Source organism: Carettochelys insculpta, chromosome 1 (assembly GCF_033958435.1).
Source record: "Carettochelys insculpta isolate YL-2023 chromosome 1, ASM3395843v1, whole genome shotgun sequence".
Classification (NCBI taxonomy): domain Eukaryota; kingdom Metazoa; phylum Chordata; order Testudines; family Carettochelyidae; genus Carettochelys; species Carettochelys insculpta.
Window position 1 is genome coordinate 244100031 of NC_134137.1, and position 26916 is coordinate 244126946.

At 37.6% G+C, this 26916-nt stretch overlaps 1 long non-coding RNA gene across 4 annotated transcripts in view; it reads right to left on the reverse strand.

Annotated features, from left to right (window-relative positions):
* LOC142018008 (uncharacterized) overlaps window positions 1-26916 on the reverse strand; it is a 216459-nt gene that overhangs the window by 162076 nt on the left and 27467 nt on the right. For 2 of the 4 annotated variants that reach the window (XR_012646652.1, XR_012646653.1), the window contains 3 exons: window positions 25762-25848; window positions 25584-25666; window positions 9268-9384 (listed from right to left, as the gene is read on the reverse strand). This is a non-coding gene — a long non-coding RNA (uncharacterized LOC142018008). Of the gene's footprint in view, window positions 1-9267; window positions 9385-25583; window positions 25667-25761; window positions 26856-26916 lie in introns of those variants that run through there. The other 2 variants (XR_012646649.1, XR_012646651.1) reach the window with 1 other exon arrangement.

A 26916-nucleotide genomic window follows, 5' to 3' on the forward strand; every position in this document is an offset into this window, starting at 1 on the left:
GACCCTGTGCATGCAGCATGGAACCCCAGCTGCCACAGCAGCAGCCAGAAGCCCTGGGCTAAGGGCTGCTGCCCACGGTGACCATAGAGCCCCACAGGGGCTGGAGAGAGAGCGTCTCTCAACCCCTCAGCTGATGGCTTCCATGGAGGACTCCGCTATTTCGATGTGGCGGGACGCAGATCGGCTACACGGTCCCTACTTCGACGTTGAACGTTGAAGTAGGGCGCTATTCCCATCCCCTCATGGGGTTAGCGGCTTCAACGTCTCGCTGCCTAACATCGATGTTAACATTGAAATAGCATCCAACATGTGTAGCCATGACGGGCGCTATTTCGAAGTTAGTGCCGCTACTTCGAAGTAGCGTGCACGTGTAGACACGGCTTAAGAGGGTTATCAGGGAAGGTGTGGGGCTATTACTGGATGAGAGAGGTAACCTAGTGACAGATGATGTAAGAAACGCTGAAGTACTCAATGCTTTTTTGCCTCAGTCTTCACAGGCAAGAACAGCTCCCACACTACTGTGCTAGACAATGCAGTAAGGGGAGGTGGAGGGCAGCCATCTGTGGGGAAGGAACAAGTTCTGAGCTACTTAGAAAAACTAGATCTACACAAATCCATGGATCTGGATTTAATGCAGCCAAGGGTACTGAGGGAATTGGCAGACGTCATTGCTGAGCCTTTGGCCATTATCTTTGAAAATACTTGGAGTTTGGGAGAGATTCCGGATGATTGGAAAAAGCCAAATGTAGTGCCCATCCTTAAAAAAGGAAAGGAGGACAATCCAGGGAACTACAGACTAGTGAGCCTTATCTCAGTACCTGAGAAAATAATGGAAGGGATCCTCAAGGAATCTATTTTGGAGTACTAGGAAGAGGGGAAAGTGATCAAAAGTAGTCAACATGGATTCACCAAGGGCAAGTCCTGCCTGATCAATCTGATTAGCTTCTATTATGAGGTAACTGGCTCTGTGGACATGGAGAAGTCAGTGGATGTGATATACCTGGACTTTAGTAAAACTTTTGATGTAGTCTCCCACAACATTCTTGCCCATGAGTTAAGGAAGTATGGATTGGATACATGAACTATAAGATGGACAGAAAGTTGGTTTGATGGTTGGGCCCAATGGGTAGTGGTCAATGGCTCAATATCTGGATGGTGGTCGGTTTCAAGCAGAGTGCCTCAAGGTTCAGTTCTGGGGCCGGTGTTGTTCAACATCTTTAACAACGACATGGATGAGGGACTGGATTGCATGCTCAGCACGTTTGTGGATGACACCAAACTAGGGGGAGAGCTAGATGCGTTGGAGGGTAGAGATAGAATCCAGAGGGACTTGCATAAATTGGAGGATTGGTCCAAAAAAAATCTGATGCAGTTCAACAAGGAGAAGTGTAGAGTCCTGCATCTGGGATGGAAGAATCCCAAGCACTGTTATAGGCTGGGGACCCACTGGGTAAGCAGCAGTACCGTGGAAAGGGACCTAGGGATAATAGCTGATGAAAGGCTGGATATGAGTAAACAGCGTGCCCTGGTCGCCAAAAAAGGTCAATGGCATATTGGGGTGCAGTAGGAGGAGCATTTCAATCTGATCCACCGAGGTTGTTGTTCCCCTCTATTGAGCACTGGTAAGGCCACATCTGGAGTACTGGGTCCAGTTTTGGGTCTCCCAGTATAGAAAGGATGTGGATGTGCTGGAGCAGGTTTAGCAGAGGGCAATGAAAATGATTAAGGGTCTGGAGCATATGACCTATGAGGAGAGGCTGAGGGATTTCGGCTTATTTAGTTTGCAGAAAAGAAGACTGAGGGGTGATTTAATAGCAGGCTTCAACTTCCTGAAGGGGAGCTCTAAAAAGGATGGAGAGAAACTGTTCGCAGTGGTGTCAGATAGCAGAACAAGGGGCAGTGGTTTAAAGTTACAGAAGGAGAGGAGTAGGTTGGATATGAGGAAAAACTACTTCAACAGGAGGGTGGTGGTGAACTGGAATGCGTTGACTAAGGAGGTGGAAGAATCTCCATCCCTAGAGGTTTTTAAGTGCCGGCTTGACATAGTCATGACTGGGATGACATAGCTGGGGTTCATCCTGCTTGGGGCAGGGGGCTGGACTCAATGACGTCTTGATGTCCCTTCCAGCTCTGTGATTCTATGATTCTTATTGTGAACTATTTCTTTTTCTTAATTTGGTTTCAGTGTATAGATAGAGGCAAACCACAGGCTCTTGACACACCTTTAACAGACCATTAAAAATATAATCCAGTTCACACAAAATTCACCCCTCTCCCACTAACTAAAAACCTTTCATCACAGAAAAGAGACCAGTTCACAGAAATAAAATTTCCATGCCTAACGTGTCACAAACTTGAATTCCTACCAAATAATCCAAGGCCCTACACAAATTCCCTCAAATTTTTGCATAGATATATGGGCTTAGCGGTATGACCTAATGGTCAACGTCTTCAGGCCTTTTTGAATGAAAGTGAGGGAATTAAATTACAGAGTCAAGTGGTCCTCATAGAGATCAGTTTCACAGCAGTTCTTTCTTATATATCAAGGGAGCTCCAGCAGCAGACTTTCCGCTGATCTCAGCTGTTGCTGTACGGCCCGAGGGAAGAAGTGTCCCGTTAAGTGAAAAATCCCCACAGAGTACATGGCTCTGGCATCCTATATGCTGAATCAAGAAAATGACCCTTGTATAATGGTGCTTACGTTAAAGAAATCAGTGCCATTGTAATCAGTATTTCCGATACATCTCGATTGTGTCTATACTTGCACTCCTCTTTTGAAAGAGGAATGCAAATTAGGGTAGTCAGAAATGCAAATGAGGCACTGATTTACATATCTGTTTTTTGAAGGGATTCTTTTGAAAGAAAAAAAGCAGTGTAGACAAGGCTCTTTCAAAAATACATTCCACCTTTGAAAGAACCCTTCTTCCTGAAATAAAGTAGGGTTATTTTGAAGATGTGGTTTATTTTCGAAAGATCTCTGTCTATGCTGCTTTCTTCCTTCGAAAGAATCTCTTCTGAAAAGAGATTATGCAAATGAAGTATGAGATATGCAAATCAGTGCCTCATTTGCATTTTCAATTTCACTCCTTTGCATTTCTCTTTTGAAAGAGGAGTGCAAGTGTAGACACAGTCCTCTAGTTTTATTATGTTCGCCATCATCTGTAAGGGCCCTGGAAGGTGGCATAATAGTGTCAAAGAATTTAAAGAGAGAATATATAGTCACAGAAATTTCTCTGGATATGAGATTTACAAACTGATGTTGCCAGTATTTGTACATCTTAATTAACATAAATGTGGGTTCTGAGTGTGCAAGAAATGTCGTTCTGGACCCATATATGGTACAGCTTCCAAATGCATTTAGAATGAGTATCAGGCAATATGCATGCATCTCTTTCTTCTCACAGAAATAGACAGGCAGGGATAGCCAGACCAAAAATACAGATGTGAATGATGCTGTGCAATGATTAAGTAATCTTGGTTCTCAATCCTGCAAACACTTACTACTAACTACAATGCTTTACACAGTAGATAAGCTCATTGATGTTAATGAGAACTGGGAGGCGTGCAAAAGAGTGAGGGCAAGCTTCAAGCTTTATGACTCTTATCTCTGTCTGGCTAGAAATAAATCCATTGTCCATAAATCTATAGACATTGCTACTTTGTCTGCCGAGGTCAAAATATGGAAGATATAAAATGAGCATTAGGGTATAATTAGAAACATTTTAACACTGAAATGAATGGATACACTAGCTGTAACATACATTATGCCCCAAAGTAAATGTTTATGAGATCAGGTCCTTGGTTTATTTTTCTTGAATACAGGAACTAAGCATTAAATGGAAGAAATACCTTCAAGAATATGGAGAAATCTGTTTACCCTTATGAAACTCTCCTCATATATGAACAAAGCCCTAAAATGCAGCAATAGGCAAAGGCCCAGATTTTTAATGCACTGCAGCACACAGCAGTGCCAGATTTAAAAAGCAATCTCAATTTCCAAAGAGATTTAGGCACATAGGAATCTGAATCCCATGCACTGTTGATTGGATTTTATCTTTTTAGTGCCCATATCCTTTTAGAAAATGATACTTATGATCATAGATCAGTTAGATGTTGCAGTGCTGAGCCCGGCAGCACTTAAATACCAGTGGTCTTAAGTGCCTTGTTGAGCGTCACCCATTAGGCACAGAAAAATGGATATGGTTAGTGGATATTGTTGTTCAGATTATGTATATTTTGACATTAAATTTTATTCAGCACATAACTGAAATTAAAAATGGGAATTTATATATCTTCTGTTTTTTAACTCCACAGCAAAATATTTCTGCAATTACTTTAATCTGTCTATATTGATGAATATCTCTGCATGTGGATATTCTAGAAATAATTTGGCAGTTACTGGTGCTTCCTTTTTCCTTTGTGGAAAAAATTACCACCATTTTCTTAAATGGAATTGCTGCAAGGGACACTTAGGCATAGATGTGCATGAACAAATCATCTTCTTTCTACATTTACACACCTGAGCTAGTTATCTATTTCTGCTTTAGGACTAGCTATTTCTTACAAAGGAGCTTTCCTAGAATGCCTGCAGACAGTGTCAGTGAAAAATCTTCCCTTACTGCAAGTTTCAGTTTGTGTCTTAGATGAAGATTGAGATGTGGTTTGTTAGTTTAAAACAGGAATAATTATGGTGCCATAAATTTCCTATTCTTTCTAGAGAGGTTGTACCCATACTATCAGACAAATATCCTGAAATTTCAAAAGATAGAAAGCACCTCTCAGAACAAATAAACTCAGAAATATATATGAAGATTCATTCATCAATGCCTGAAAAAACAGATTATGGGACTAGTGAAAATGCCACAGACCTGTTTTTTTAACACTTTTCAAGTTCACAGGATGAATTTTTTTACAAGAGTGTTAATACAGGGAATTCAAATGCTGCATTGAGATGTTTAAGTATAGACACTGGCACATACATATCTCTTTTGCATGCACACATGCAAATTTTAACATTTACATTTCCCATATAGGCACCTACATTTAAAATTTGGGCCCCATATTTGAGAGCTTGAGTCAAGGTAAGAATGTACAATGTATTCTGTGGTGCACAGTTTTCACTTCCCACAAGCAACAATTCTTAGAGTACTTTTGGTAGGGAATTTCTATTCTTCATTAGGCCTTTTATTAACACACTGCTAGATCTTTCTCTAACTGCACCCACTCTCTTTGTGATCACACTGTGTGTAATGACAGGTCTGCCCCAGGAGACTGTAGTTATACCATGGAGCAGAGAGCAACAGATCAGCCAGCGTGCATATAAATTTCAACCAGCTAGCTCTACCAGTGTGAGAGACAACATAAGAGAGAAGAAATTATCTGCACTGTAAAGCAGAACAGCAGCATTGTTGGGTACTGTATGTTGCATGCAGTACTGCAATGTGAAAGGAATAAAACATCTGCTTCACTTACACGTCAAGTATATTGTAAAATAACCCAGTAAGCCTGACTTGTTACTGCTGTGCTTTACTGTCCACCATAACCCCTTTGTGCTCGTCATGTGGAATACCTATTGGATATTTCATCTTCCACACAACTATGCTTCCGATAACAATGGATTCTCCCTGATACAACTATGTAGCCTGTAAATTCAAGATAGAGATTTACTAAGAAGCCTGCTCAGCAAGCCAAAATGAAGAACCTAGAACATGGTGTCCCACACTGGGGGACGGCATGGAGAAACTCTGGGGGGGGGGGGTGAGGCAACCCCACCCACCCAAGGAAAAAGCCATCCTTTACTTGCGGCTCTCAGCCCCTGCCATTTTATGTGGGCCACCCAGTGCAGCTACAGAAAACAAGCAGCTGGCAAAGACCCACGTGGAGTTAGCTGCCTCCTGCAAAGGTGAGTGTGGGTTGGGGAGTAGAGCTGGAGGAGGAGGAGGACAGGGTTAGATGGGGAGGCTGCGGCTGCCTGGCTTGGGGGAAAGGGATGTGGTGAGAGTGGGGGGCTGGGGGTGCCTGGCTTTGGGGGATGGGAGGGACTCAGGTGGGGGGTTCACGGGGATTGAGTGGCTGGTCCTGGCATTGTGGGGCTTAGGCAGCTCGGGCTGGCGGGCAGGCGACTGTCCCCGGCAGCGTGGGGCTCAGGTGCCTGGTGGGTGGGCAGCTGACCCTGGCAGTGTGGGGCTCAGGTGGGTGGCTGTGGCAGCTGGCCCCAGCAGTGTGGGGACCAGGTGGCCGGCTTCGGCAGCTGGCAGGAGGGTGGTTGGCCCTGGCAGCACGGGGCACAATCGGCTTAGACAGGAGGCTCTGGCAGCACAGGGCTCAGGTGGGCAGGCAGCTGGTGCACACAGCTCTGGCAGCTGGCACGGGGCTCAGGCAGCTGGCCAGTTGGGGGTGTACAAGGCACCCACAAGGGGCCAAAAAAGGTATTTGTACTTATTTTTAATTTTAAATAACATTTTTATATCAAGTTTTTGTGTTTATTTTAAATTACAAATTGAATTTTTGTTAAAAGGGGGGTTGGATGATGGTAAAGAAGAGTTGGGGGTGTGAGGGTTTCTCAAAAATCAAAAGTGAGGGCATGATGCCGAAAAGTTTGGGAACCACTGACCTAGAATCAACATCACAAGCTTATGCAAGCCACAGACAAGGTAGCTAGCTACTGGTTGAACAATGATTACATTCTGTAATTACACATCAGCCTTAGTCACAAAGCTGAGATCTAGATTTTAATCCAAATTTTACAGAAGGTCCAGAGAGAATGCACTCAAGTATGATATTCAGGGTCAGCCATATTCTTATTTTTAGTGTGTACGTGGCAATTCAAGCCCAGCCAAACACAAATGTCACAAGTAGAAAAGAATTCAACTTGATTGTTGCTGCCCTACTCATGCACAGATATTCACACAGACAACAGAGATGCACAAAAGGATCGCCATGTTTGTGGAATTTAGTCTTCAGAGCTTATACAGTCTGGGGTTTAAAACTAAACAGGCCCCATCAGTACAGATTAAAATAAATATACAAAACCTCTCTGCTTACCTTTTCTATCCACCTGAGATTTTTTTAAAACACCATTGTACTCATCTGACAAGTTATATAGTAACAGTTTGTTTAATTTCAGCTTCAAGTAAACAAATGAGTTATAAACATTTTAAAGCAGCAGATTATGCCTTAATTTATTTATCAAGCAGACAAAAGAAAATGACCCAAATATAATTTTAGAAATATACAAACATTGTTCATTACCTGATTTATAAAAAATGTTAAGTGAACATGTCCAGTGAAAGTCTGGGATTACTACTGTAGATTAGAGCCCAACCATGGTGTTAACAACTCTCAAAATAATTAATATTTTTTTTTAAATTCCCAGCTCCTGAAATCATGTGAATCAGCTGCCTTATTGCACCCCACAACCCCCCGAACCCAGCCAGCACTGTCTCTCTACTTCATGGTTGTGGAGAAAAGTTTCAAACTGTGAATGATATAGACTCCAAAGCCAGATGGAAAATAAAAGATCCCTCCAATTATTATTAACATGTTACAGTATTGAAACCAATCTTACAATTTTTGAAATGAGTGTTTGGGGCTGCCAATGCTCTTAATCTTGTATTCCATTCCAAGGACCGTCTTAAGCACTGATTACCAAATGTACCAAACAGCGTGATAATTTTGTGATATGCATTAATGTTTGCCAAGGCAGGTTCTGACCTGGAAAACCATTTTCATTTTGGACCCAGATCTCTAAAAATGCAAGAGTCATGTGTGCTAACCTACAGTCACACTTATTTAGTTTAAAAATGAAAATTCAGTAAATCCTCCAGTATAATTCAGCAGTAGCAGCTCATTATGGCCACAGTCGTGCAAAGCGATCAGCAACATGATCCACATTGTCAGATTCCTGGGCCTGCATGGCGAAATCAATGGGGCTCCATGCAGATGTATCAGTTTATCTGCTCAGATCATAAAACAGGAGGACTGGGTCTTAAATTTGCCTTTGGAAGAATGGATAAATATGCTTTACTGACCTTCAATCTTTTTGAAATGAGGGTCATGATGTGTAAATGGCCTACCTAGGTGTGACTTCTTGTTTGTATTTTAGGGGCCCTCAGATGACATACAGCTTTTTCTTCCTTCAACCAAATGGCAAGTATACTCCTTGTTCAGGTAGGTTTGTATATTATCAGCAAAGAACAAGACCAGCCAAAGCAACAACTAGTGGCAGTGCCACAGCTCCTGGCAATGCCTGAGACTGATGGCTAGCAGGAGAGACATCACATAGCAGGCAAGACAGAAAAAAATATGACCATTGGATGAATTGTCTCTTATACACAGCTGTCAACAATGGGTGCACGTAGACCAGGAAGACCCATCTGCAGACGGCCATCATCACATGCATTTTCATGCCAGTGACACAAGAATGATCAACATCTAACTGGGTCTGCCACATCATAGCAGCTTGCTTTCAGTTAAGAATCTGTGCTTACTGACCATCCCTGGGTCGTCTAACTGCTAGTGTAAGCTGATCACATTCTGCATGTGCTCTCATGTGCCTCCGTTGTCTGTTTATTCTTGCATGGCACATTCTGTTTGACACCCCTCTATCGCCCAGCTGGTCATCAAACATGTCTTCACAATCCAAACACATACACCAGGAAAAGGAAAAAAATCCTAACCATTTTTTTTCATATTAGAAATAAAATCTAATTTGTTCTGATGATTTTTAAGCTTTTATATATTCAGGGAACACTGCCTTGTTGCTAACACATGCATATTTCTCACATTGGTCAGATCAGCTGTTCAGACTGGGCACAGATAGAATGTTTTTCTGTTGGATTCTTCTGTAAATCTTGCATATTCTCCTCTCCTAACAGGCACAGTTTAAATCAGGACTGTGCATAGTGGTCTGGGGCTTCTGTGCACAACACAAAGCCATTACAGCAACACAGTTGAATGACTGCTAACAAAATAGGTCTCCATGCAAAAAACACTCATTTTCTTCATTTCTTTTCTTCTCAAGCTGCCCCTAAACTTTGTTTTGCGAAGTCTTTTTTCCCTCTGACATAATCAGGTGGGCCAAATGCATTCCTACTTTTGTTACCCAGCTATTACAAAGCTGAAAAAAAGCTATCAGGAAGTTCCAAATTCTGGCAAACAAGTCCCATGGGCTCTTTAAAAGAAATCCAGGTCCAACCCTGCCTGCCTATCTGTCACATGCTCAGAGATCTGCCTCAAAAGAAAAAAATAAAACATAAAAAAACCCACCTTATTATATAGTGGGAACAGACAATCTGCAGAAGGCTCAGAGAGACAGTAAAAGAAAAAGGAGGATAAAGGTTCGTGGCTACCCTCACAGTTGTTGAGGAACCTGAGACCCAGGACCTGCAGAGAGAGAGAGAGAGAGAGAGAGAGAGAGAGAGAGAGTGGAGAAACTAGAAGCACAGAAAACGAGAACTGTTACAGTACAGGGAAAATTCTAAAAATTCTATAATTCCAAAAAAGTACATCAGTGTCAAGAAACAAGAAAACACGATAAAAAGTGAAAAAGAAAAATTTATGAAAAATAAATTTTTTTCACAAGATCTACTAACCCTAAAATGTCTAAGGTAGAAAGAGGGACATGTGAAGAAAGGGAGGGGGGGATGATGAACCCATTCTGGCATCAGATGCCCCATAGGAGACCTTGCTAACACCAGAAGTTATTTCAGATGCAAATGCAAGAAGCTCATAACAATGGAGAATTCAGAAAAAAATTTTCTTTTAAATAAATACGGCTAAAAATCCTTTTGTAAGTTCTCATCGCTCTAACAGTATTTATACTGCACACAATTAGTTAACCTTCAGAAACGGCTGTTTGTATATAGATCAAATTATTCTGTGGAAGAAACAGGGAAAACTGATTTTATTCTAAAGGACTCACTGTGTGCGTATGCATGCCCACGCTAGAACAATGTGTACACCTCAGAATAACAATTAAAAGAAATCATTATAATATTTTAAAAGCCAAGAAAAGAAACATAACTATACTATGACTAGGCAAATCTTAGCAGCTAGTTATAAATGAATGTGGTTATAGAAACTTTTCCTGAGCTGAAGAAACGTAAAAATTTATCTCTTTACACAAGCCAAAATTATTGTAAGTATTTGTCCCATTATATTTAACTTTTTTGACTTTTTCAAACACTAGGGATGAAATCTTGGCATTGCTGAGGTCAGCTGTAGAACACACATTTATTTCCAAGAGGCCAGAATTTCACTCTGAACAGGGGTTTATGTATAGAAGCACTTATAATTAACTTTACTCATGCAAGAGATCCCACTGCCATTGAAATGACCGCATCTGTAAGTGAAGTTAGCTGTGTGTCCATTTGCAGGATGAGATCCCTACCAATGGAAAAATTTTTAGCATGATTATTTAAAAATGCTGTGCATCTACCATGACATCACTACTTCCCTCGTTAAAAACAAAACAAAAAAAAGCCCTCCCCCCAAAAAAAAACCTATTACCACATGCCCTGAGAAATGAAAGGGTGTCATATATAAATGTAGTTTACTTAAAATGAAGGGTGTGTTGTGTGCATTTATATTTGTAAATCTAAAACTTATTGCACAAATAAAAGGCAATAATTACTTGTTTATAAAAATGGGTGCCTTGTTAAACACACACATATATATGTATGTATGCGGATGCAGGGATTTTAGGTTATTTTCCAGATTGTTCTTGTATCCAAGTGCAACCTGTTTATTTTGACCTCATTTCTTAGAAATTGTTGATGCCATGATAAAAATATGCTCCATGTTCTAACAAGCAACAAACAGTTCTAATGACAGAGTACTCCATCTGTGCTGTTAGAATGCACAATTTCAGTCTATAGCTTATATATGTTCATATAAATATAAATAATTTTTATGCTTTCTTTTAAAAATATACAGGTGAAAACGCACACTGAGTAACTTAAACTGTGTATCTTGAAATGAACTGTATGTTTTAACATTAAAAAAATCAATTAAAATATTTTTTGCTAATGACCATGTTCTTACCACCATAGTACATATGCACTATTATTTTTCTTATCTATTTCTGGTTGTGTATTTAATCCTTAAAAGTAAGGGGAGCCTATCTAAAATTACCTATTACCACCAGAAAGGAAGGATAAAGAATGCAAAGTAAAGTGTATTATTTACAATACACCGTCATGCTGAATTAAATGGATTTTTTCATCAACCTCATATACTGATGAAAAGGTATGTTATGGAGGAATGCACAGTCTGGACCCTGTAATTTCTCTTGTATCTATTTTTTTATGTGATGCAGCTGTGGAAAAACATCCACTGGTACTGGTAGAATGAAAAAGGCAATCGTTTCCTCTACTGAGATCTGGTACCAATTATGTTAGATTTAGAAGCACTTTATAAAAGACAGTGCTGATTTGTTTCTGAATTTGTGTCTTGATTAAACTGCTAGACTGTGGCACAATTACAAAGCTTACCTGATTTTAAAAAGTTACTTAATTAAATTATCCAAGAAATGTAATATGTCATATTTTAAACTCACCCAATGGATCCTACATTTTATATTCTTTTAAATTTGAGTTATGTCAAATAGCACTATTCAAATGACACAGAAGCAGAAAATGATATTTATAGAAAATACTGTTCAAACAGTAAACTCCAAACAAAATGTCTATCAGAAAAGATTGTGCAGCAGCACTTTAAAACCCAACTGATGGGCACAAACAATTTCAGTTATTTTATCATTTAAAATTATTTTAAAATACACATTGTCACAATTAAACATAAAAGCTCCATTCAGTTCTCAGTTACGGTGGTGTGAATCTGAAATAACTGGACTGAAATCAGGTGCATTTGTTTGGATTTATCCCAGTAAATAGAGCAGAATTTGCTCTGGGGTCATTAAGGTTAATTAATTTCTCCCCATAACTTGACTGTTTCTCAATATGTTTAAAACATCTTGAATTCTAAAGATTATTATTATTATTATTTGAACCATTGTTTTTGACTATGGTAAAATGAAAAAAATATCACCAAAAGTAGGCTGAACCAGAATATGTTCTCAAAGGCCCAATCATGCAATAATCTCAAAAAGGAATTTAAGAACAGACTCTATTTATAATTAAACTCTCAGTAACATACAGTATGTAGCATTCTGTTTGTACATATGTAAATATTCCACAAAAAGCTATTCAGCCAAATTTTCGAGGCACATTTTCAGGATGTGTTTTGTTTGTTTGTTGCTCCTAATACTTTTCCCACCACTGTTCTAATTTATGCTATTACAATTTTCTAATAAATTTAACATGCTGTCAGAGTAAGAAAGTAGTTTTGCAAAATCTGTAAATGGTTCAAAATTACTCAGTATCCACATTATCCCAAAATTTAAGGTAGGTAGGGTATAGAGAGTGTGTGTGCGTGCATTTGCTACATTTATTACAGGAAGAAAATCAACTTTTTATATTAGTCAAAAGAAGGAAATATATTAGATTTGTTTTCTCCAGTTTTACATATGAAACTTGGCTGCTATAGTGTTTTTCCCACACAAATCAATCTTCAGATCTTTTGAACTGAAACAACATGAGATGATTGTTGTGGGAAATATTATTGTTACTGAAATTTAAAACTTTCTGTACCTAATTCTACATATTTTGTACATCAGAACCCTATTTCACGTAGGGCTACAATTAAGCAGAGGACATCAAAGACTAAGTTCCAAGCAATTAATCATTTAAAGAACTAGTAGTCCAAACACTTTTATTGCACTTTATTTCTGGCTGAAAACTAAATTTTAATCTAAAACTTCAACTCTTTAATACAGACTCCATCACACATAAGGCAGATTATATGTTATACTACAACTGTGTAGTATTGCATAAAATTTAGTATATTATAATAGTATTGAATTACACAGTCTGTAAATGAGGCCAAAAATAAAATTCTGTGTAATCAAGGTTATTTATGGACTTATTTATTTTCCCTTTAAACTCAATAGCCACTTGTTGAAAAGTACAGTTGTGACAATGTTTGAGCTGACACAATACCACTGGACAGTCCTTTAGGGGTTGATGCTACAACCGTTGAATTCAATGAGCTTTGCCCTTAACAGTAATGGATGCAGGATCAGGCTATTTGCTGAATGTATATGAAGTGAGTTTCAGTGCTATTTTTTAAAAATGTATTACAAAAATCACACTGCTTATTAATATAAAAATTCAGATCCAATGGGTTTCTTATTTTAATAATATCACAATTAGATATATTATTTATATAAGAAAAATATAAAGACAACAATGTACTGACTGGATATATAGTTTTCAGATAAACTTTTTTTAACAGATCATTCCACAGAAATGCTTTCATTTCTTAACAAAAAACTCATACTGGACATTACATAAAATAGAATATGCTCTGTTAAAACCAAATAAAAAGACTAAAAATATGAAGCAGTTCATGTTTTTGCCTCACCATGCCATACTGATATTTATGTTGTAAGTTACTGAATAATCATTCTCATCTTATATGTAGCATGATAGTAGAGTTTTACTTTGATGATTAAATAAATTACGTAAATTACTCACTATGACTATATAGACTTCTGGTCTACTGAATACTTTTATTGGCTTTGTTATTTAGTGGCAGACTTGCCACAATGACAGAAATCCCATTGCTGCTAGAACAGAACTCCTGGTATAGCCACTATGTTTCTTAGAATATAAAAGTTAAACGCCAAATTGGCCAGTCAGCCTCTGAGGCAGCATCCTACTCATTGCCTTTTTTGTAAAAAAAAAAAAAAAAAAAAAAAAAGTAGTGGTACTCAGCTGGCTCTCCACCCCCTTCCCTGATGAGGTTCTGTTACTTAGTACCAGCAAGTACCAGAACAAAAAAGGCACTGGGTTCTACTGCAGTGAATTTCCAGATGTCCAATTAAAAGCACAGAGCAGCTAGCTGATTACTTGGAATGTACCACCCATAAACATGAATGCGAGGTTAAAATACAGCTTTGCCTTCTCTTCTGATTTGAGCTGCACCCACAGACAAACACCAGCTATGCATGATCTAAAACTGGAGCCATAGTCTTGCCTACTAATAATTTTGGAAATATATGTGGGTATTCTGAGTTGTGGTGTAAGAAAAAATGATGCAATCAATTTAAAAAAATACAAGAGTTTATGACCAGGATGCAAACAGATCAAAACATGGCCAAACAGGCTGCCTTGACACAGTCATAAAATCTGTCCAAATGGAAAAGTCCAAACTATAGCCTTCAACCTCCCACTCTTTTCCCTCCTTAGGTTTGTTACTCTCCATTTTTCCACCTGGTCTCAAATTAGACTTTAAGCTCCAAGTTCTAATATTCTTTATATAACATCAACTGTAGCTGGTGAAGCAATATGAATAAATAACTTATAATCTTCGGTCAAATTTTCAGGATTTTGAGCATCCAATCTGAGACACATATGCCATGTCTATACTAAGAAGGTCTTTCAGAAAATCTGGTCCTTTTACAAAAGAACATGTGGTGCGTTCACACACAAAATATGCACTTTTGATCTGAAATAGAAAGAATTCAGCTCTTTTTCTAGAAGCCCTCTTCCACTCCCAGATCAGGAAGAGCGCCTTCTTTTAAAAGCTTCTTTCAAAAAAAGCATGTGTAGATGCTCCGTGAGCCCTTTATTTTGAAAGAGCAGTCCTCATGGCACCAGATTTTTGATCCCTGGTCTGTTTTTTTGAAAGAGGAAGGGAAGTGTGGACTCTCTCTATCGGAAGAGCAGATCAATCTTTCAATCTGCTTTGTGTGCATGGATGCGCTTTTTTGAAAGATGATCTTCTGGAAGACCATCTTTTGAAAGATCGCTGTAGTACAGATGCAGCCATAGATCTAATTCTTGGAAGTGAATCTGAGAAACATGGATGCTAATTCTTGGAAGCACTAAGAACCCAAAGCTCCCAGAAGACTATTTTTAACATCTCTGATAATCAAGCCCTTGATATCTCATGTGCAGCACCCAAAAATTATTGACCACTGCTGAAAATTTTGGCTTTTGGATTTCCATATTTTATATATATGAAGTGCTATTCTCAGAACATTACCTCTATATCTACTCACTGAAAAAAATGCCACTTACTTAAGAAATGAATGAAGCCTGCAGACTTCATGGGAATTTTTCTGAACTTGACTGGAGTGTTTATGTGTGCAACATCATATGGATAAGCATCTCCAGGATGTGGATGTAAGTAATGTAGTCAACACAAAGATAGATATGTTAATCAGTTATTAAAACAGTAATTAAAAATGCATTTAGCCTTATGTAGTAACTTAAGAACATTATAGGTTTTGCTAGTGTAGAGCTGAACATACTGAGGAACTAATGATGCTCCCTTCACTTGGTAAAATTCTGTACTGTAAGTCTGCTTTTTAATAATATGTATCACATGTGTGCCTGGGGACACTCTTCAGACTAGCTGTGCCCTTGATGAGAAAAACAAAAACCAACAATGGACTGGAGACAGGGTGATTGGGTAAGCCTGTTCATTTGAGCTCACTGTAATTTGCTTCACAATGCCACCATTGTAGTGACCAAGCACTTGTGCTATTTCTACTAGTACTAAGGAGACATGGGGTGGGTTACTTTCTCTCTTGCCATATATATAGATAGATAGATAGATAGATAGATAGATAGATGCACACACAACAATAAAAATAGAGAAATACTAAGCAGAAAATAATGAAGTTACCAGGAAAAAAGTAATCAAAGATCTTTCAAAGTATGTAAGAGGAAATTTTTAACAAATTTCTTCCCAGAAGGCTATATTAGAGGAAACATTTGAAATTCATCCTGCTAAGGACACTTTTGAAATCGATTATTTCACTTATTTCTATATGCTTAGTAAAATGTTAACAGCATACAGTATTTTAATGATTTGTAAGAACTTTTCTGACCTGGAATGGGATTGGATTTTGCGATTAAATAATGATTTCTGTCTCCAGTTCTTCTGATTTAGGCTTAGAATTTTGATTTCAGGTACCTGAGTGCAAAATAGCACATGACTTGCAATCACATTTACTGCTTATGCATGTTCAAACCAGAGTAATTTAACAAGATAACTGTAGGAAGTAGAAAGGACACCAACTAATCTTCTACCTATGAGAAAGTGGTTTCATAGTCCACTTTAGATCAGGATTAACACTGATTTTTGGGAGAAAGAGGAGAGTTCTTACAAAACCACCATAGTTCTGTATGACTGGAAATGCCTACTCAGGAACTGGGCTTTTGCAAAATGGATCATTTTCACTGTATTAGAGTAAATATAGCCCAGTAACCTACGGCTTGTCTTTTTTAAAAACTAGGGCTCAGAATTTATAACATTACAGAATGCTGTGAAATATATCTATGAAAAACCTCATCCAAAATCACCTATAGACATTTGTATTGACGAAAATGTGTCATGTGAGCTAACTAGGAACTGTATGCAACTGCACAATTCACCCACAAGCTTTCAAAATTTATCTCTAAATATGAAGATGTTTTTAAGAGTTTTTGTTTGTTCTTTATAATACCTTCTAAAGTAGTGCTGAAATTTTCATGAATTTCTCTCCAAGGAAACTTTTTGGCTCTTTTTCTTGAAGCTTTCATTTTGCATTTGAATACTTCTGCTGAGGAACATTGATATGACCAGAGAACATTATATTTTCTGATTCTGTTTTGGAATTTAATACGTACTTATCCTCTTTTTTATATTCTTCACTGTATTCCATTCATCAGATATCAGAAATACACAGGCCTATACCAGTAACGTAAGATGAAATTCTGATGGTCAAATATATGTGATACAGCCCTATCTCGCTCACAAGAGTATTTCTGTTTAATATTTTGTGTCCTTCTTAACTTGCTGGAGTGCAGATACTAGTATATGGAGTATGACATGCTGCTAACTCTCTAAGAATGGAATATGGATTTGCAATGTCATCAGCAAGTATGAGAAATTCCTTTATATGTTACAGAAGTCATGGTAGAGAAATCCCTCTTTTCACAGTTAAGTAAAGCAAAACCCTGACTGGATGTACTACCATGCTTCCAGCATGGCTTGCTCTCCCTTACTAGAGACAACTTCCTCCTCATCTGCTCTCACAACCCGAATCATTCTCCGTTTTTGTAGATTGAAGAAAGCGATGTATAAACCGTGCTGGTTGAGGTCACTGTACTAGGCTTTAGTCCAGTAAGCTGTGCATTGCCTTTTTAGTTTAATCAAGTATGTTGTGACTCATAAAAATGATTTTAGGGGCCAGATATGACACTTAATATATTTAACTTGCTAAGCAGGCAAAACACCCTTTATGGGTTATCCAGAAGTCAATGATTTACCATTTTAAATAAATACTTTACATGTTCAATAGGATATTCTATACATGTAATGTGCACATACATTATGTAAGAATCAAATTAAATTTAATTTACACTCAGTGAAAATGTGTGTCCATATATGTGTGCATCTATGTACATAAATGTGTCTGTATGTGATGGCAAAGATGTTCCCATACATACACAGAGACAGGATACACACAATCTAGTTGGGTAATGTACCTTTTATCTGAATTAATATTAAGACATTCAAATTGGACAGAAATATCAGCCTAATCATTTTTATTTGTAATTTAAAATGTAAATCCATGCCTTAAATCTGTCATGGTAAATCTTGCTTTAAGAACTAAAATATATAGGTGACCATTTCAGCACAATCCCTCCTTTTATATAATTTGATATAGAATTCTTTAAAATGAGAAATTTCCATCCATTTGCGAAAAAAATCAGTTGCTAACTTTGCAACATTAAATCATATAAATTGATAAATTATGTATTTAAAAATTCAATTAAAAAAACCCTAAACATGCTGTTTATGCAATCGAGAGATAAAAAAGCTTTAACTTTCACAGAGCATTAAAAAATGGCTGCAGCAAAGTTTATAATAAGACTACATAACCTTTGGGTCTTTGGAGTGTAGGCCTTCCTTTGGACTTTTAACATAGTTTTCACTCATTTGGGTACATATACATTCCATGTCATGAACCTTACGACACAGAGATGTATGTTAAAGAAGGGAGACTATGGATGCCACGTCCTCTGTAAAAGACAGCTGCATACTGGCACGCCTTTGTTTAAATAAGTCAAACCACACAAGGACAATATGCATGGTTTAAGTCTAGACAGCACTTAATATTAGTTACATGCACTTTAAATGTTCCCTATGTTCATTCAAGTTTAGGTTTCCTGTATTACTCATTTAAATTTAAGTAAGTGTTACTCTGCTGTAAGGGTCCTATCCAAAACTCACTGACATCCATCGGATGTTTTTCATTGACTTTGACTGGCTTCGCATCAGGCCCTAAAAGATTGGTTATAATTTTTCTTCAAATGAATAAAACAATGCATATAAACTGTTGTGTGTATGAAATATTGACATGTAAAATCTGATAAGGATTTAAAAAGATGATAAATAATAGAGAACAAGAGATATATTATTAAACTATTTTAAATGAGCTGTAATATCTATTGGGAAGACTAAAGTAATACTAAAATAGGAATTCTTTGTGTGTGAATGTAGAAGCAAGAGTTCGTGAATGCAATCAAATAGTGCTCTCCACCCTTTTGGGCACTGAATTACAATTAAAAATGAGACAAAACACTAAAAGGCTCTTATTGTATTCAGAAGTTGAAAAGATTTTTGTTCATCAATAAAGCACCTACTTGACTGAAATTATTAATTATGGATTAAAAATCCTGAAAAACTGTAATTTTTCAAGCTGATCATACCAGGGAGGTGCAAACTTAAAGTTTTAAGGGAAAATTTGAGTTTTAAGTTGAAACCTAACATATTTTGTGTTCAAAAACAACTACAGATGTTAACAACCCCGCCGCCCCCCGCCAAAAAAACCCCCAAAAGCCAGCATTCTAACTCCCCCATGGTGGTACAGGCACATAATGATTTGAACTATGAATGCAAACTGACTTGACAAACCATGACCGCAAAGCACCGAAACACTTCCAAATATTTTTTTACTCAGCCACTCCCCCCAACAAGTAAATAAAATAACAGTAGACTAGCCTGTTTGCAATTTCTTCCCAATTCTTTCAACCAGTTCTTTCCAACAAGTTTTCCATTTTTTGTTTAAATCAGCAGAAACAAGGAAATAAATAAAAAAATAAATTAAGGCTATCTGAAGAAAACAAGACAGCAAATGATGAATATTTTCCTAATCCTATCATGTAAACAGATTTGTATATGTACTTATATAGTGTAGCTCATATTTTCTCTCAAAAACGTAAACAGAAAGCATATGAAAATTTTAATCACTAAAATGAGAATGTACGTCCTTTTCTTTTTCTATGAAATATGCCAAGAAATTCTTGTATTTTGTCACTATATATACACTGGTATGCATGAGCAGATCCTTTTACACGATGCTTAATACACACAGGACTTTAGCAAGCTGGAACAATGCTGCAAAATTATCAGTCTGAAGTTCCAGTTAATCAATCAAGAGCTATAGAAAATGAACACTTTCTAAATTAATATTTAATAAAGGCCTATTGCAATAAAATTAATATTTTCTTAATTTTTTTTCTCTTATGAAAACAGTGTCTGAGTCAATTAACTTTTCTATTTTTTAACAAGTTGGAGAAAAAGTGTATCATCTGAATACTTCACAAAGGTCAGGAAGAAGCTGGATGTTTCCCTAGCAGATAACTGGATATAAAGGCTAAGGTAAGGGTAGTCTTATATTCAGCCAAAATTCAATAAACAGTAATTCAAAGGTGTTATTAATATTTATAATCTTTCCAAAATCATTGATGTAATTTAAATAAAGAAATCCTTGTAGGAAGCTCCAGCTTTATGTCCCTAATGCCTCTCCTAAGACTCTTATTTAGTGCATCAGGGCCATGACGCTCCTTGGATCCTTTTTTAACATCTTTGGAGCTATAATGTAGGCACACAATGTCTTCTAGGAAATAGTTGGGAGTGATGTTCCTGAATAAATACCATCTGATTTCTGAGAAAAGTGAGAGTGAAGAGAAAGTCATTCTAATGGTTGCACCATAATTTAAAACTGTCACAGACACATGGTTGATCCAAAATCTATGGAAGTTAATGGAAAAACTTCCACTGAATCCAATGGGCTTTGGATCAGACCCTTTGTTTCCTGAGGTCTGACAAATTTCAAATATATTGAGGAGCCAAGAGTAACACTACTTAGTAATACTTAGTAACACTAAGCTTCAGAAAATACTGATTCGTATCAGGACTACACAAAACAATGAGGGTTTACACCTAGCTACACACTTTAAAGGACACTGAAATATGAAAGGGCCCAACTCTGCATCTCTTACTCACATGTGTAGTCTTATGGGCCATCAGGAGAGGGAGTCAAAATCTGAGTTTTGTTTTACCTTATGATAAAATGAAGTACTTTTCCAAGATCCTGATCCTACTGAAGTACATGAGAGTTTTGTTACTGTCTGAAGTGGAGGCAGGAGTAGCCAGAGTTTGCATGGGTTTCTTTCTGTAGAAATTCATGCATGGATTTGTTCACAAACATTCTCATATAAGTCAGGTTTACAAAGGTGCCCCACAGATTTATTTTGCCCATCCACTTTCAAGCATTCAAATGCCAATGGAAGAAAAACCCTCATGTTTGTGTACAAAGGGCCTGATCCAAATCCCATTGAAATCAATGGAAGTTGGTAGACTTTAGAACAGGCCCATAATTACAGACATGAGAAAACTGAGGTTTACACATGAATTAGAGTTTATGCTAATGAAAGTTTGCAAAAGGTTACACATTCACTTAAATCTAGCCCTGCTCGTTTAGATCTACCCATATGCCAGCACCTACACATCTATGCATATTGATGGATCTCCCACAGTGGATCTTGGTGTAAGTTCTACTCCATTGTCTATGTGCTCTTGCCGAAATCAGTAGTTTAGCTGTAAGCATGCAGAATAACTGAATGAACTATGTTTGAACAAATCAAATACCATATACAGTGTATCCACACACACACACACACACACACACACACACACACACACCACGTTTGCTTTGTACCCATTTGAAGAATGAAACATGTATCCCTTTTTCTAATTGAAACGTGGGTTTTGCCAGACAAACTAGACATATCAAAATTAGAATTGCGACATGGTATTGCACTGTCACAGCTCCCTCAGAATAGCTAGTTTAATAAAAAGTGTTGATTATCTGCACCTGTTTGGAGCTGAGAGCGAGTGATATAATGAAGAAGCAAAATGCCTCATTAGAACATATTTCAGATTGCTGAAGAGAAGGTGTCACACATCACAGACCTTCCAACACCTTATCCAGGTGTGTGCATGAGGGACTTTGAGCCCTGTGGTTCAGGCTTGTAGACACCACACCACTTGATTATGTTGCAAAAGCAAGTGTTACATGGAATGAAGGCTGAATGGATACTTTGGAACTGGCTTTGAAATGTTATGGTCTGCTTAAATTAACCATGATTAGAGAAGGTAAAGAGCATGACTTGAACTCTTCAACAGAGACCACACGTTTCTCTCTATGGCTACGTCTATACGTGTCCCAAACTTCGAAATGGCTGCGCAAATGGCCATTTCGAAGTTTCCTAATGAAGCACTGAAATGCATATTCAGCGCTTCATTAGCATGTGGGCAGCCACGGCACTTCGAAATTGACGTGCCTCGCCACCCCGTGTCTCGTCCAGATGGGGCTCCTTTTCGAAAGGACGCCGCCTACTTTGAAGTCCCCTTATTCCCACGGGCTGATGGGAATAAGGGGACTTCGAAGTAGGCGGGGTCCTTTCAAAAAGGAGCCCCGTCTGGACGAGCCGCGCGGCGGCGAGGCACGTCAATTTCAAAGTGCCGTGGCCGCCCGCATGCTAATGAAGCGCTGAATATGCATTGCAGCGCTTCATTAGTAAACTTCTAAATGGCCATTTGCGTGGCCATTTCGAAGTTTGGGACACATGTAGACACGGCCTATGGCTTACTGCGTGCTAACAACTTACACAGTGCTGAGACTTTTCCATGAAACAATAGTGAGATTGAAAGGCAGCCCTTTAAAGATCAAGATGTGTATCCTGACAAATCTGATAAGGAAAATGATCATGACCATGATGAGTTTGATAATGATGGCCTGGGGAAAAGTGAAGAAAGTGACACTGACACATCAGAGCGACAGGATGATTCCTACATTGATCCAGAACCTGTTGATATTATCAGGAAAACTACCTATGTGGAAGAGATCCACAAAGAACTCGGAGAGGCAGGGTAGGCCTCTCAAACGGAAACTGTGTCAGAGGAGAACAAAAGCCTGATCTGGATGCTACTGAAACAAGTCCGTCCAGGGATGGACCTCTCCCAGGTTGTACTGCCTACGTTTATTTTAGAACCTCGTTCTTTCCAGGACAAACTCTCTGATTACTACTATCATGCAGACTTCTTGTCTGAGGCTGCTCTTGAAGAGAATACTTACAATTGTATGAAGAAAGTAGTAAAATGGTAAAAGGCTGTGGGGAAGTCACAGAAAACATGCCACTGATTGCCTAATCCTGCTTTATATGCAGATCTGTTAAAAAGCAATCTGGATGAAAGTAAATATGCCTTTCGGTCTTTTTTAATTTTATTTTTAGTCTCTAAAGAGCCTTTAAGAATATTTGGAATGTGTCAAAAGAAGCCAGGGCTCTACATCCATATGATATAAAATATAGCTTGCATCGTACCATATATGCAATGAGGGCAAGAACAAGGAACGATAAGTATCTTTCAGAGTAATGCTTCTCTGAAATTTAAAAAAAAACCCAAAACCCTCCTTAATTCATGCTGTCCCAAATTCCTCAGCACTCGAACAAGCAAAATTTCAATAATTTCAAAAGGAGTTTTGCCTGAGTAAGGACAACAGGGTTGGGCTTTCAATGATTCAAGTTCAGTTTATTAACTTTGAAATTAATTGCCACACCATAATCCATCCATTTGTGTGAAGTATTGTGTGCTTTCCTCATTTTGTTGCACTGCAATCTACTTGTACTCTTTCACATAGTATCAGCTCTCACTTCAGCAAGTCACATGAAGCACAATCTTAGGGTATATTTACCTTTAGCTGTTGCATCTCCTGCTTCCCATATATTAATAGTATTTGAGAAAATATCTTGTAATGGGATATGTGGGGTTTGAGAAGGGAACACTGAAATTTTTGCATGTATCTCATTTAGATGCAACACTATCAAAAAGAACCAAATCACTTTTAGAAGGATTTTTTTAAAAATTAGTCATTTGATATAGACTTCAGCATATGATCGATTATTAAAAAATTAACAAACTATTATATAAAAATGGACAACTTGATTTATAGCAATGAAAACATACTTTAATTATATGTCTGTGCATTTTATACCCATTTACCACAAGCTGCAAATCAATACCTCTCAGTCCAATATAAAATGTTTTTAAAAGATAAATATTTTAATGAGTGCAATTCCTAATATGGCATTAATCTGAAGGTTTTACTGAATTTTTTATCACTGGTTTTATTTCAAATATTAGTCAGAAGTAATTTGAAACTTAAAATCTTGGATGAGAATAGCCACATAATGAATTCATTTTCATCTCCTCTTCCGTCAAGTAATGTACAAAGTACATGATTTTAGGCTTTACATGCGCAAGAAATTTTTCATTATGAAATAAACCAATATGTTTCAGTTCTGCTTTTATCATTTTTAATGCCTATAATGTACAGCTAGTCATCTAGAACATAACAATGTGAGCTAATTTACAGCAAATAATTTTATGTCTTTCAAAAATACTTATCAATAACAGAACAACAGTAACACATGCTAGTGAGAAAAAAGAACTTCTACAGATATAGAGCTATTAAGGTCACACATCATGAAGAAGTCTGAATTTCCCTTGGTGTAAATTTTATTTTAGCTATCATTTTCTGATTTTAGAACTACTACACTTAGTTGAGTTTTAACTCCGAACTATTTGCATCGTTCTATGGAACATAGATAGGCCTCTAAAACAATACTTTGACGAATTTAATTTCAGCTTTGCTGTCACTGAGTCATACATTCCTGAACTGCTTTTTGATCTATACACTTTACCAATATATACTCTGCCTGGTTTTCAGTTGTATCAGCTTTACTACTAAAAGTTACTAGTTTTTTGTTGCCATGAAAGAATCCTAAATCAATATTATGTGGACTGTTTTGATCCTACATTGTCAGTGGCCTGAATTTAATACCAGCTTTGCACAAGTTAGTTGATACATTCTAATTATTGTTGTTTCAAAAAATAATAAGTTCAGGTGCAGTTGTTGTTTTATCACTTAAATATACTTATGCAAATAAAATAAAAATGGCAGCATTAAAATATTTTACTAAGCCTTCATCTTTTGCAAAGAAAAGCATTTTCTGTTATACAACTCTATAGAAGAAATAGGTTTTGCAAAAAATGCCTTTAAAGTATATTTCTTTCCAACAGAAGAACAGTGAAAGACTCTTGGTCTTTTTAGTTGGCTGCATAATACAAAGCAAATATATCAGCCTTTTCATAGTAGCAATATATCTAAGTGTACAGACTTTGCTAAATTGAGAAGAGTTTCAGGGTTATGACAATATCTGTATCCACACACTGTTCTGGTCTATAAATGGCATTATGTTATAAAAGTATACTTCCATAAATTCCTTCACTAATATGTAGTGTCCCCCAAACTAGAACAACTCTGAGCATTCAGAAACAATACATATGAAAGTGGAAAATGCATATGCCAAAATGCACATTGCTAATACAATCAGGAACATTAAATTGTAGTGGGATGTAACCACCCATAGCCATCAGAGTAATGTTCAGAACTATCAGTTAATAAATACACATGCACAAGCACACACATACACAAATTACAAAGGCTAACATAACTAAAGATTAACTGCTTTTATAATTAGTCAGAACATACTTGTTTAGCAACATTTAATTAGTAATTAAAATAAAAATCTGAATTTGCACCACACAACTTTGTTTTGTTTCTTTTCAGATTTGAGCTTCCTTCTGTTCAAAATAATAAAAAAGAACTAAGGGTGAAAATAAAAAAAATGTGCCATTCAACAAAGAAACTACAGTCTCATCAACGAAGGCAAGACTGGCACAAATCCTAGAACATTTGCATTCAGAAATAAATGCCGTGATCAACCTTTGTCTGGTTTTAAACAGACTGGTGAAGGGAGAAGTAAACTTGAGAGGGAGAGATAGACTGACCCCCCAAAAATTAATACTTGTATTGCATCCTTAAGACTCTGCAAGTGATCATTTCATATTAATCTAAACTTTGATGGTCCAATATTCATTGCAGGTTAAAAATGAGAATACATAGTCTACAGGCAATCTGATATCTACCAAGAGTTTCTGAAACTTAATTTTCCTACTTGGTAATTACTCCGGTTCATTCCATTGTGGAAGCAAATAAACATGATATCTTACCGCTTGTCAATCAGATGCAGCTAAGTGATGAGAAAGACTCTTACCCTGTGAATGGTGGGAAACAAGTCTCAGGAAACAAATATGGAGAGAGGATGCCAATGTGTTCACCTTGCAGTTCTGCAGTCTCCTGTAAAAGCAGATGGAAGACACTGCATGAGCTCCACGGTATTTCTTGATTGTGCAAGTGCATGCAGGCCTAGAAGAAGAGAAGGCGGTCCTTACCTAGCAACGGGTTCCAGCTTCTTGTCCACATGCCTTCCCTGCCACAACTACTCCTGGCTGCCAGCTCCCAGCAACAACAATAAGAGACTGAAGGGGTGGCATGAAAGGGGGGGAGGGAGGAGAAAAAGAAAGAAAGAAAGAAAGAGAGAAAGAAGGAAAGAAAGAAAGAAAGAAAGAAGCGTGTTAAGCTTGTCTGGTAGTTAACAAGTCTTGAATGAAGAATGTTAGCAAACAGACAAACAGCATGTCTGATGCATGCTAATGGTCCTGGTTTCATCGCTGACACTATGAATAATTCAGTAGTCCAAAAAAAAAAAAAAAAAGAGAGAGAGACTGCCTTGTCTTTTCAAATGCCTATAGAGAGGACGACTCAAAAAAAGTACGTCTAAACTTTCTGTTTTAGCCTATCTCTCGAAAAAATTCAGCACAAGGTCTGGGTAGACGACGACACATCTAACAATATTGCCATTTAGACATTTCCAATTCCTGTTTTTCTTGTCTATTAATTTTCCCCGTTTACTGCCTATTTTATTCCTTTTGTCTTGGAGCTGGCACCTGTCCCAGAGACAGCATTTTACTGCACACTCTTTTTCCCTCCTAAACAGTGAAAGAAAGGGAAGGGAGGGACCCTGCAAGGACAAAAAAGCCCTGCGGTATTTCCATTTCAGCCACGGTCAGATTACAAGGGGTTTAGAGGGCTATCATCCATCCTTGTTCCTGTGGCACAGATACCTGAAGCAATATAAAAATATACAGAGAGAAAGAAGCCCAATCCACGAGCCGCACAGGGCATTGGCACTCAAAAAAAAAATCGGAAATAGAAGCCATCATTCTCACAGCATACAAACTAGCAAATCCTGATTCACTGCTCAGTCAAATAAATCAATTTCTTTAACCAAGACGGAAAAAGAAAATGGATCAGCAGAGTGGTGGCAGAATACTTGTAGCTTTAACCTCAACATTGCGATATACTGTACAGCCAAGCACAGCACAGAAAACAAGAAAAATCAGTCCCATTTTTTTTAAAGGAGAAGGGTTAAATAAAGAAGAAAAACAGAAGATCCTATTTGTAGCATTTTAAAAGTTCTGCTCTGGCAAAGGCTGTCTGAAGAGGAGGCCCTTGCAGCAGGAATGCAAGCTGCAGCAGCAGCCTTT